The sequence below is a fragment of the Dermacentor andersoni genome, chromosome 1, assembly GCF_023375885.2.
Source record: "Dermacentor andersoni chromosome 1, qqDerAnde1_hic_scaffold, whole genome shotgun sequence".
NCBI lineage: Eukaryota > Metazoa > Arthropoda > Arachnida > Ixodida > Ixodidae > Dermacentor > Dermacentor andersoni.
Window position 1 is genome coordinate 168,000,746 of NC_092814.1, and position 11,919 is coordinate 168,012,664.

At 43.7% G+C, this 11,919-nt stretch overlaps 1 pseudogene; it reads right to left on the reverse strand.

Annotated features, from left to right (window-relative positions):
• Window positions 1-7,479: 7,479 nt before the first annotated feature.
• Window positions 7,480-7,649, reverse strand: LOC126547495 (U2 spliceosomal RNA; annotated as a pseudogene).
• Window positions 7,650-11,919: the final 4,270 nt, after the last annotated feature.

Below are 11,919 nucleotides of genomic sequence, written 5' to 3' on the forward strand. Positions count from 1 at the left end.
CGGCTTTGACCTTCTTCGCGACCGCACTTTGCGAAAACCCCGGAAGGCACGACCATCTCGAGCTCGTCTAAAAGGATTTGTTAATTCATGAAAAAGAAATCGGGAAGAAGCGTTCCAAATTGTTTTGTTCTTTTGTATTCATTTTGTGGGAGATTAGTTGCACGCTGAACGTTTGACAATGCGTAAGGAATACTACAATCTTTTTTTTTTTTTAGGTTATTAGCAATTTCGGCTCAGGTTAGTTCCGTAGTTTGAAGTGGAAAGTTTACGTGACGACATGTATAGAACTGCAAGGCAAACAAGTTCAGTGTTTCATATAATTTGGAAAGTCCCGCGCAAGTAAATGTAAAAAAAACAAAGTATATTGTTTTTACTCCTATTAACAAACCAGTTAAGTTCGCATCTTCTTTAATATTTCAATCGCAACCACTTGAAAGGGTTTCCCAGTACAAGTTCTTGGTTGTACTCTTCCATGAAAATCTACGGTGGACGCATCACGTAAGTTATATTAAACGTAGCATAGCACAATTAATTGGTATACTCAATAAGCATCGCACGCTGTTACCTTTAAAACTTAAACGTCAGTTATACTTTTCTACTATTCATTCTAGATTCCACTATTGTCTACTTATCTGGGGCGTCACTTCTAAGGCTAACTTGGAAACTCTATTCCGAATGCAGAAAAAGTGTGTTCGTATTATAACCTATCGATGTGCGAACATACCTCTGAGTACTTTCATCAGGACAGTATTTTGAGTGTCGCTAGTCTATATAAACAAAAGTTATCCGAAAAAGCTTTTTTAGAATTCATAAGTAATCGTGAGAACTTTTTTTTATGTATATTAATACCACAACTAACTACACCTTAAGAGCTAGGAACTTTATTAAGGTAAAAACTAGAACAAACTACGGCAATCAGCTTTTACAGTGGCAGATTCCTAATTTACTTAATGATGAGCATGCTTTATTTGATATCATGCGAAATTCCTCAACCATTTCAATATTCAGAAAGAAATCAAAACTGTATTTTTCCAACAATTGACACCTGTTTTTTGTAATTTATTTTCTGTTTTTCGACTGATATGCAATTTCATGCGTTGCAAGACTTTATTGTTCCCATTTGGCTTTTGGCCTTCCTGTATCTTTCTTTACGTACTTTATTTCTTCATTTTCATTATTTATACTTATTGTGTTGCATTGATTTATTGTATGTATAATTGTATCATTCGTATATATAAGTATGTATATGTGTGTATTATGTGTACATATGTATACATTTTTTTTTTGCACTGTTGTCTGCTGTGCTCGTGGCGCCAGGGGCCTAGTCAGGCGTGTATAGTCTCGCCTTTTGCTCCGGCGCCATGACAATCTTGTATTGTCAAAATTATAATAAACTTCAAACTTCAAACTTCAAGTCGATAAGTTATGCTTTATCGGGAGTTCATAACGAGTCATCTTTGATTTGGCAGGTGTGCTTTTGGAGGCACGTTTAATTTCGTCGGTGACATTAATATTTTGGAACGTTTAAGTTTGAGGAACTTTTGTTAGACAGAAGGCATAGTTGGTATCTTCTGCTCGTGGTATGGCAGATATGTTTTTTTATTAGTTTGTTTACTTCCATGAAAACTTGAGAGCTGAACGCTGGATAAGGAAAGCGTCAGTGTTTTAGTTTCTTTCCTTACACGGAGATGAAGGCTGAAGATAAAGAGCCTCAATGTAAGTTTAGGTGCGACTTGTTTTGGATAATCCGCAAAAATATTTTTTTTAAGTTTTGTTATTATTGGTCGGATTTGGTGATTTATTCTAATCACGCTGCGTTGTATTAGCATAATTTAGAAGCGCGCTAGAATAAAACCGGAATAAGTAAGGTCTTCTGAGCCAATTTAGGAACGTGATAAGGTTTTCATATGGTTTCCCCTTTTGTTGATTTCGCAATTTGACGTTAGGTAATGATCATGTAGCTATCGGGTACTAAGTGTTACCGACATGAACTAATCAAGGCCAATGCTCCCTTCACCTTACTGGCCTGAGGAAGCTCTAATTCATGATAACTTGGCTTGATTACGTAAACCCGTTCGTGTCTATTTGAGAGGACACATAATTGGAAGTTTTTGGGTACTTGTCCAAATCAACGTGGGCCTTGTGTTTCGGGGTTTACTTTTCGGTAAGGCTTTGCTAGATTTTTTTTTTTTTTTAATTCCTACAGTCTCGCGATGAGAGTGACATGCACGTGGCTCTTGAGGCATTGTGTGTGGCTCACAACGGTCGCTCTTTGGAGCTTGTCCCCTTGCAGTCAAGTCAGATCCCACCTACGAAGAGGTCTTGGGCCAGAGATCATCATTCTCAGATGCTGCGGGCCATGGCTTCGAACAATGCAGGCATCAAACCGGCCGAGCTGCATCGAAGAACTCGACCTCCTGATGCACCATCTGGCGGCGGAGGTGCTTGTTGTGCCCGGCGGCCCTTCAGAGCGAGGAATGCGACCACCTGCGACATGCACTTGTCACGCTTCACGCTACGATTCTTTGCACCAGTCAGCAGGCAAATTAGCCTGTCCACGCCGGAGTGAGGGTCCGTACAAGGCTGCACATCTTGTCACCGGTGAGCCGTACAAACTGGCTTGACCACGCCAGGGATCGGAGTCAGCGTGCGTTCCCCCTACTTTGTTTGTGCCCAGTGATGTGCGTGCGCTTCCGATACCTGCGGTGCATCGAAAGGATCACCAGCTCACCGATAACTTCGGCGCGCCGAAAGGGGCAACCAGCTCACCGACGCCGGGATTGGTCCCCTGACGCTGTCTGTCTCCTGACGCCGGATTGGTGGAAACCAGGAGCAATGACGACGCAGGCATAAAGAGCGGATCCAGATGGCTGAAGGGGATGCTCGGAAACAGTGCGACTCGGACATACTAAGACGGTATACCATAGTGTGCTGTGATAGTTGGAGCCGTTTTCTAATCTTAACCATGTACATTTTCGAATATATTCCTCGTTCTAAAATCCCTTAAACTTTGCTAGGAACAGTTTCTCCCGGCACCTGGCACGGCACCATCGATGGAAACTTCATTGGCCGCACGGACCCCCGACTTCGCAACAGTGGCAGCGGTGAGATTGACCTCTCGGAAGTTGGGACGGGCTGACAAACGCAACAGTGCCCTGGACAGGTATGCCCAGATGTTTGCACTGGTGCTCGTTTCGTTGAAGTGGACACGCATTTTAAACTATGCTGGTAGTTAAAATGTTTTGAATGCAAATGCAGAATCTTCATCCGAACGACTTGCCCCCATACCACCGCTGGCACATGCATGACCTCACTCTTCACTTGGTAGCACTGAACTTTAAGTGTTCCTTCTCGGTGAGCTTGTCAGATAAGCGGGCCGGCCTACACATTCTGTAAAATTTTTGCAGCTTGCAATGAAACATATAACAGCACACTTAAGCTACAATGTGAAAGATATAGTAAATTTCATGACTTATGAAAGTGGCATGAACACGAAATATACAACTACAACACTGTGTCCAGGTCATAAAATAAACATACGCAATGCTATCTATAAAAATGTACTGCGGAAATTATTTTGGACAGGCTGTTCAATGAAATCGGCACATAGTATATAGATTGCGCATTAGGTATACTAAGCATTTCAACTGAAATTAGCGACAGCCTATGTAACGACAATGTAAATTGCGTTCATTCGCCCTTCTGTGCTAGCAATCTGACTTCTTGCCTTTCTTAAACGATTTGGAGGACGTCCTTTAAAGACGATGTGGGAAGATGCCCCTATGTATATCCACGTATTCTCCCGCCCTTTCCCCAGGGGCCACTGTATTGATGCCAGTGGACGGAACGAGAACGATCAATTGGCACATGGCAATATAGCAAGAATTAAAGCCACTATGAGCTTAAAGTTTTATCACGTTTTATGTCGCCTGTCAACTGCTTACTACCATGCAAGACACCACGCTAAGTTTCAAGCAATAGTCCGACATTGTTTCATTTATTGGCACACTGTCGCCTTGTCATCACGTTTTCTACTAAGACCTCCAAGCAGGGACCAAGATATGCAATTAATCCCGCACAAATCAATTCCGCAATTACAGGGCTAAAAGTGCTGTTCAAATATCCCATATTACATCGACTCTAAGGAGCAAATGCTATGCACTTTTATCCATCAACTTAGTGTACTGACATGCCTAAATGCCTAAATAGAGGATGCTCTGTTTGACGTGCGCTTGGAAAATTTGTTGCACAAGGATCAAGAACAGCGGATGCCTTGTTGCGCGAAGTGCACGAACAGCGCAAAAATCGAGAAAAAAAAAGAACGCGCGAGCACTCCTCAAACTTTGTGCGTACACATGGCACACGCATGAACTCGGCAGGAGGCCGACTAAGCGCCGCTAAGGCCGCGCAGCGTAGAGACCAGCACCAGTCACAAACAGCAAAATATAGTGACTACCTGGAGCAACATGATATTTTACGCAATATGAATGCAATATCCACTAGCGAGTTACGCAGAGTATATGCGGTATCCATTCGCGAACTAAAAAAACTATAACAAGAACAAAGCTACAAGCAGCGCAATATATTGCTGCCATTCCGAGGCGCCAAAGAAAATCGAATTCGGCCGTCTTATATAGGGCACAAAGTTCGTCTTAAAACCATGAAATACCAATCACGTGGGATAAAATGGGCCAAAAAACAATCGAAGCAGCTCAATCGCAAGCGATAACAGCAGGGTGTGGTTCACGCCAAATTCTATGTGTGCGATGTAACACATGGCAAGGAAGTAGGACGGGCATTTCATCTTATCTCTTGCGCTACCGTACTTGTAATGAATTATTAACAAAGAGCCCGCGTGTCAGTTCTCTTGTCTGAAACATTCTTGCTAAACGGGAGACGGAAATACCACGCATGACGACCGATTCCGATGCCAGGCACCCAAAAGTAACATTTTGTCTCTCTAACTTTCATCTTAATACTGCTCTTAACGCCTTAATTACAACGGCACTGAAAAGGCGCCTCACATAGCCATAGCAACAAGACATTGAGCTTGAAGAGCAAATTAGTGCCCTCAGCTCGGCGCACTCGAACGAAAAACTCAGTTGCTCTCGAAGTTCAAATCATACAAATAAATCGCTGCACACGCAGTGCAAAGTAAGACTACAAAACACCGCAATATTTGCATGGGAAAGGACAGCGTGGACAGCGCAACCCAAAACAGTCAGCAAAACGCGACTGCCCAAACGAGCGCAATTACGGAACTATGCACAGCCCGGTTTCACACGGCAGCCTTGGCCACACGCTTGCTCATGTTACCGATGCGAGAACGGCCTGGTATCGCCGCCTTGCGTGAGGTTGGATCGTGTTGATGGTAGTTGATGGTAGTTGATGGGTTTTTGAAGCACCGCGCTGTGAGGGATGGGTATGCGCGTCGTGCGTGTCGTGCGCGTTGCGCGTTTCTTTTTATCGACTGTGAATCACGTCGTGCACAGCCAGACGCCGCCCTCTCTTGCGTTGTTCTTTCGCGCGCTGACTCGCTTGCTCGATGGCACTCCGTCTGAAGCAACAGCGGTGAGCTGGGAGTTGGCACTGTGCATTGCGCAGGACTTTCATTTTCCCCTTTCATTTTTGACACCGTCAGTGCCGCATCATTGTGGTTACAGCGTGTTAAGAGAAGATTGGCGCGTCTGAGCAGGAGCGATCACACCAAGCTAGGCGCCCAAGCGTGGCCAGCCCATACCATTGAGTTCTAGGAACACGAAAGCGAATTGCTTTCTGTCTGCGGTTGTTTTTATGGTATATCAAAGGTCAGGGGACGGTCGTCGTACTGTTTGTCTGCAGATGATAAGAAGCCAACAAACACTGACACCAAGGAACTAAAGGAACACTGACACCGCAGGTGGGGAACGATCCCAAAACCGTCGCATGCGAAGGTTGTGGGATTGTTCCCCACTTGCGGCAAGTAGTTTTTTCAACCACTTTCATTTCCCTCGAAGGTTGTGCGATTGTTCCCCACCTGCGGCAAGTTGTTTTTTTCATCCACTTTCATTTCCCTTAATTTATCGTTTCTTTATTTCATTTATTAAGAACAAGTAATTTCCCCTATGTTATCCTTGGTGTCAGTGTTTCTTGGCTTCTTTTGATATGACTAATAAAAACCAGGCCCCTCGGTTAACCCCCTTTCTTCTCGTTTGTTGATCTGCAGGGAAGTCGTTCGTTCCGTTCGTTTGCTCGTTCTCTCTCTCTCTCTCTCTCTCTCTCTCTCTCGTTTTTTCGTTCGCTCGTTCGTTCGGGCTACTCGCTTGTAGTGACATACATCGACGGTGGTTTCTGCGCATTGTTTTTGTGCACATTGTGTTCATAGTGGAATTCACCGCAACGCTCTCTGCAAAGCACCGTTCCTAGTAACGGCTGCGCCAATCTATTCCTTCGGTGCCATCGAAAGTGATGTTCGCTCTTTAACTTGATACCTTTCTTTACCCGTAATATAGAAAAACACCTAATAAATACAGCTCATAAGAATGCTTACAAAATGAAACAGGAGAAAAATTAACATGCCATTGGTAAGATACATCGCAGTGTGTAAGAAACTGTGTAAACAAAACGCGTAAGAAGTTAACACAAATCAATTAGGTCAGGCTCAGTGTGTAGCAGCTCTTTGAATTTTGCTGCGTATCCATAAGTAGGTACGTGCGATGTCAGGTGGTTCCATTCGACGATAGTGTGTGGTATGAATGAATTTGCAAAACAATGAGAGTGACCTATCGATCGTTTCACATTTGCGCTGGTGGAGCCATTGTCTGACTCACAAAGAGAGGTTTCAATTTTACTGCACTCGCGCACCATTTCTTCGTGCACATGGCCTGTTGCGGTGTCAACTTCATTTGCAATCCTTCGTGTCTTCTGACGTGAGGTCAACACCACATTAAGGCTTGTTTTTCTTAGCCGAGCTCATGCTAGTGCCGCAATAATTGACACCACGAGTGCCATTTGATAAATGTAGAATTCTCCCGCCAAGAATGGCACCGTCGAAACCCCAGTACGCTAATTGAACACATACGGCGAGTCTTATGAAAAGTTTTCGAAACGTATTCACCTCTCGTTTTTAAGCTAACCTGCTTGCAACGAGTTTGGTTAAAAATCTATTTGAGACGTTCAATCCGTTAATACGACGTTTTGAAGACTTTGTGTGCTACCTGGGTCGTAATGCAGAGGCTACAAGCGCTCAGCAAAGTGAAAGGAGCAGTGTGTACATTCATTAGAATCACGCATACAACGTACAGAACAGCGTACGTTTTATTAAAAAACAAGCCCAAAACAGGCATCTGTCATCATCAGCAATGGCTCATACCCCCTTAAGCAAGCAAAAATGCAGTAGCTCATACCCCCGTAAGCAAGCAAAAAATGCAATGGCTCATATACCCCCTTAAGCAAGCCATAATGCGGCAGCTCATACCCCCGTAAGCAAGCGAAAAATGCAATGGCTCATATCCCCGTAAGGCAGAGGTTACAAGCGCTCAGCAAGCAAGGCTACAAGCGCTCCTCGAACTTGCAAAAATAAGTTAAATATCTTGGGTCCAAATAGAACCCGTATCACATGTTAAGCTGATAAGAACAGATACTACACTTTGACCCGCGTCGGCTACTTTCGCACTGTCCTCTCTTTGTCGGTGTTCGAAGCGCTTCCGTATCTACTTTCCTTCCGCTCTCCCCTGGCGGCGGTCGCGTCGAAACGTCACGCGTGTCCTGTTCCCTCCGGCTCCTCGGGGTGGTGGTCCAGTTTTCCACGCGAATGCATATAAAAATCATGGTGAATTAGTTCATGCCTTTGTTCAAAATTCTGTGTCACCTCTGTGTCGTGTGCTAAACAGCTTCGCTGCTCATCCACCTTCACAGAGTGGAATGGCTGATGATTTTCTGTTTTTGCGGTGTTTTGCCTTTTCTCGTTATTATGATGACTCTATAGAGCATTCCGTCTGCTGACAGAATTGGAAGTAATTCGCTGTCAAAACCAAGCGTTATGAAAAACGTGTGTGTTCCCACCCTCTTTTTACGAATGTGGTCATGTTTATTACAGCGTTGGAAGTCATGGCTTTTTCCCGCTCTAGGCGCGTCCATAAGCAATGTAGTATAACTGGCGTAACAGAACTACCTACCTTAAACAGTGTCCGTAGTACATTCGGGTATGTACGCGGAGGTTTTTCTATAGATATACTGGCGTGATCATATTGAAAAATTTTCAGAAATTTATTGAAATCACCTGTTGCAATAGCCTGATTCTTGATCTTGAGCTCGATTATTCAGAGAGGTGAACATTGCTTGCACGAAACATCGCAACACAGGTTCAAATAATTTTGTAAATTATCACTAATTAACTTTCTAATTAATTACTTTTTGCTACATATTGCAATTCGCATATTCTAGCCGGTGAGTTTGCAAGGTGTATAAACTTGCAATGATTCTTCAGGATGACATCACTTTCGAGATATATGCGCCGTCAAACTCGCCGTAAAACTGCACAGTTGTCCCTCTTATTATTTTTTTTTACAACACACTTGTTCATGTATTTAGGCTCAAAAGTAAATGGAACGCCCATGCGTTTCGCCCCACATTTTGGAAATAATATCTCGAAACTGGTGTCATCCTGGTGATTCAGTTCAAGTAGATATGTCTGGCGGACTCACCGGCTACATTTCGTAAATTGCAATATGTGCCGTAAAGTGATTAATTAAGAAGTTACTTAGTGAGTTTTGTTAGTTAGTTCAATATGTGTTTAGATTTCTTGTGTGTTTCGTTCGCCTCTTCGAATAATCCAGCTCAAGGGCAAGAATTATGCTATGCCCCAGACGATCTTTAGAAAATGCGGAAAACTTAAAAATTATCGCCACATATCTTCTGGCTCAACGATATTAAGATTCGTGAAACGTACACAGCCGCAACGAGGAATTAAAACACAATCATATTTTTATTCTAATGCTGCCGTTAGTCTAAAGCTTGGATTTAAGTTTATTGTTGCGTGCAGTATCATCGTACCAAAAGATACGCACTGACGATTGTTTCAGGGATGAGGGCACAGATATGCGAGTTTAACTAAAGCTACCGACGCATTCATTTTCTACACATTGGGATCAAACTGCAGTAAACTACGAGGACGAAATTACAGCGACGCAAACCTCAATATACGTCGGAAGTATGTAGCAGTATTCGGTTAACACGCTGTTAGCAAACGCAAGGGGAAGCCAGTTTCATGATTGGAGTTAAACATTTTGATTTGGCTTTTCCTTGAAATCTATGACACATGCAAAAAACCTTGTGTAGAGGTATGTCTTTCATTCACTATCAGCCCCCAACACCAGAATTTAATTTCTCGATTCTAATGCACAGCGGAATGTGACGAGAGACGTCACCCTCCGTGATAACACAGTACTGCCACGGGCGAGCCAAGTATGAAGACCGCCGCCGAAGATCTTAAGGCCTCCCCTACCTTCACAGATGAGTGAAATAACCTTCTGGCGTACAAAGCGAAGCGTTGTCCATGCACTGCAATTTTCGGCCAGCAGGTTTGTGCAGCTGTGAAATTACTACCACGCAGTAACCAGCTGGCGAGCAGTGCCCATGGATGATTACTGAAGAGGGAAGTGCAGGAGAGGAGGGTATCCAGCTTCCTAACTGCACTGGTCCACGTACGGGAAGGGTGACGACTCTAAGGCTGAGCCAAAGGAAATGAAAGGCTATCTGTCATGTAGGCCAGATTTAAAGGCTACTCTTTGCGACTGTATGCTGCCCGTTTAATGGAGAAGAACTTCAGGAAAAAAGGAAAACAAGAAAAAAAATGTTGCCAACCGAGACTTTCTGTGTTTTACCTCCACCCAACCAACATAACTCTCCGTTATGGAATCTGGGAACTTCGTACTCACGCAGTAATGTTTACCGATCTCAACGTGAATATTTTCTATTCCTCTGTGACATAATCGTTTCACTTCATTTTCAACCATTTCGTAATTTCAGTTCATAAGCGTTTTCTTCTACGCGCTCCAATATTTCGGGATATTTTTCGATGACAAAAGAAATATCTACCGTACGGTTGCTTGAGCCATTTGCAAGCCGAATAGCGTTTCTATTCCACGCACATCCTGGCAACGGGCATGGAGAGGACCTGCTCACATATGGGTTATCTATAGGTTATTCTCCCACCTGGACTTTAAAAATGTGTGCGAAACCAAACATCATCATCGCATCCTTTATTTATGCTGAAGCCGAAGGAGTGGGCCTCAAAACACAACTGTTAAATGAAATTTCCATGGAGCGCACACTTCAATTACGAGCCTATTTCTGTCGTGACCTAGATTCCCAAAATCTAATCAATCCGAGAACGCGTTTTGTCTACCCCCCAAAAAAAGAAAGTTATCGTGTACGGCGTTTGAAGAAAGCAAAGATGATTAACTCGTCAGCGGCGCGAGAAATGTTTGCATTCGCTATCGAAGTTTTCTGCGCATCCCCTCCGTCTCTCCCAAAAAACAACTTTGACTGTCACGCTGTATGATACTGAAGTCTCATAACGAACCTTATGTCAGTCAATACCAGGGCGCTTCAAATGAGCTGGGTGAGAAGAAAAATCCAGGAAATGATGCACGAAATTCTAGATAAGATGCCGAGCGTCTGCTCAATAAGAGGAGCCCATGTTATCTAGATTCATTTAGTCCGGGGCGAGATTAGCGCCCGCGGAAATCGTATTAAAATAGAGGCCAACGCGGGAGGCTGCCACAACTGGGGAAATCCCCTTATATAGTCGCCGAGGTGCGGCGGAAACGGGAGCCTAAGAGGATTTGTGCTCTTCGCAGTGCTGGTTTCCCATTCCGCCGTTCTCATCTGCTCGACTTGGGGAATCGTTGAAGGCTCCCTTGTGCATTCCCTGCTCTACCAGTCCCTAATACGGCGCTGTGGGAAAGGAAGCCAGCGAGATCTGTGCTGCTTTTTTTTTTTCTAGATGCAAATACAAGACAAACAACCACTTACACAGTGGGCGCGTGTGTGATATCAATAAGGTAGAAAAAAAAGAGAGAAAAGGTGCTTTCCGTGCTTTAGGACCAATAGAGAGCAGGCAGTGCCTTGTTGTGAAGCCACGCTCTGCACAAGTCAGGAAATAGGCAAAGCAAATCTGATGATAAGGAAAAGACAAACGGCAGTATTGTTGGCTTCAACGGGGTCCAGCGTTTAACAAAATGCAAAGTGTTCCTTGATGCACCGAGCGTTATACAATTCTATCTATTTCGCACCTTGTTTCGGGTCCATGAGTATATTTCTTGGTTGCATTGAACCGTTGAACATAAGGAGGACGGCTCTAAGGAAATAAAGTAAGCACCACATTATGTATTTCAAGCAACTCACTTAGGTATGCAAAGTTTCAGCAGGAAACAAACACAAACGTGAGACTGAAGCAATTATTCCTGCAATGTGAACACATTCAGTGCATAAAATGGCTCGCTGGATGTATATTAGGAGCATAATATCCTGGATTGTCACTCCTGTATAATGAGCGGCCATCGTATAGTTATTGAACTGTGTTTTCGGTGCTTGTACCCGAAGATGAGACAAACCTTGAGTAAGGAAGTTTTAAAATTTAGGATAGTCGGCTCTGACGTAGACTACCGTCCGGCGCATCTATCTCAAAAGGAAAATAAATCAAATAAAATTATCTTTGAAATGGGACTGCGGCAGATGCCATGAAGCTCTTCATTTTTATTTTTCTCCCACGCCTATTATCGATCCTTCAGAACACGAAACATCACAACTGTCCCCAAATGGCACCGCCACTTTCTGGAGAAAAATTTCTTTCCAGTCCGCAGGTTTGCCTCGTCCGCTTATATATTGCCTGTTTCTGCCTCAGAAGTATATGCAAAGACGCCATCACTCTCAGAA